Source organism: Protobothrops mucrosquamatus, unplaced genomic scaffold (genome assembly GCF_001527695.2).
Source record: "Protobothrops mucrosquamatus isolate PMUCROS unplaced genomic scaffold, P.Mucros_1.0 scaffold5395, whole genome shotgun sequence".
Classification (NCBI taxonomy): Eukaryota; Metazoa; Chordata; class Lepidosauria; order Squamata; family Viperidae; genus Protobothrops; species Protobothrops mucrosquamatus.
The window spans coordinates 60,680-61,971 of NW_015391255.1; the positions used below are offsets into that span (position 1 = coordinate 60,680).

The 1,292-nt window shown below is 58.2% G+C and overlaps 1 pseudogene; it reads right to left on the bottom strand.

Annotated features, from left to right (window-relative positions):
* LOC114922166 overlaps nucleotides 1–124 on the bottom strand; it is a 19,243-nt pseudogene extending 19,119 nt beyond the window's left edge.
* Nucleotides 125–1,292: the final 1,168 nt, after the last annotated feature.

Genomic DNA, 1,292 nt, shown 5'->3' on the forward strand with positions numbered 1-1,292 from the left:
GCCACTGGCGGCACAGGCGGTGCAGGCGGCTGCAAAGCTCCCGGGGCCCCTCGGCCTCCTGGCGGCAGCCGTCCAGACCGCGGAAGCGCCGCCGGTGGATCTCTGGGCTGAGGGCGGCCTCCATCCCTGGGGATCCCTGGGCCTCCGTCGGGTCTCCTGCTCGAGGGCAGCCAAAAGAAGCCCGAGAGAGTCCCAAATGTCCCCCGGCCCCTCCGCAACCCCTTCTCCGGTTTGCAGGAGGGCAGAAATGGGTCTCCGCTCACTCGGCCTTTACCCGCCTGAGGAGAGCAACGGCAAATCCTTCCCGCCAATTTTTTGCGCGCTCCAGGGCTCTCCTACCTCAAGAAGGAGCCAGAACGATAGATATGTGCTTCCTAGAGGGGACCTAGTAGGAAGAGGATGAAAGGGGACCTTTTTTTTCCGGCCTCCCGGATTGTCTACTCCGCTGCTCTTCTTCTTCGGAGGGGGGCGGGGTTCGCTGAAAGGCGAGCGGTGGAAGCGGAGGCTGGGACGGCGATGCTTTGAAGGGGCAGGGAAGGACCGATGATCTCGGCGTCGCCCCTCTTCATCGCCCGCTTGCTCCTGCCCGGGTCCTGCGCCCTGCATGGAAGTCGGGGAGGCTCCGCTGAAAGGTGGGGCTCTCCTTGGTCTCTGGGTCCAGCGCAGGACGGACGGATCGGGGGCTGAACGTCGGAAGGCGCCTGGTAGCCCCTTTTCCAGCCGACACCTTTCCTTGCACAACGGGAGCTTCGTGAGTGCAGCCGCCTCCGTCAGATGCAGAGACTGACGCGGGGTGGAAATCGGGGAGGGCGACGGGAGGGGGAGGCACATTGGGGCTGCGAACGAGGGGAAGCCTCGCCCTGGAGGTCGGCAGGATGGCTGGAGCAGAGAGCTCCCTTCCCTCCATGCTCCCTTCCTGGAGACGGGAGTTGCTCTCTAGGCGTAAAGCGTTTCTCCCGGTGGTTCCTTTGCCGGGTTGCTAGAGCAGAAGGGAGCGTAGAGGACTGAGGGTTTCGGTTTAACGGTGCTGGCGCCGATCCCTTCGTTTTTCATGTCTCTTGTTTAAATACTCCTCCTCTGGATATCGTGAAAGAACAGATTATCTTGCAGAAAATCTTACTCATTTGATGGCCTGTAATCAATTCATCAGGAATCCGTATAACCAAAGATCAGGAACAAGCTAAAAGAAATCTCTAATTCCATATGATAACTAAATAGACTTCTCAGAGTAGAAATTTGTTTATGTTTTACAGAGGAATTATACTTTTTTCCTTTAGGCGTTGAATTTACAA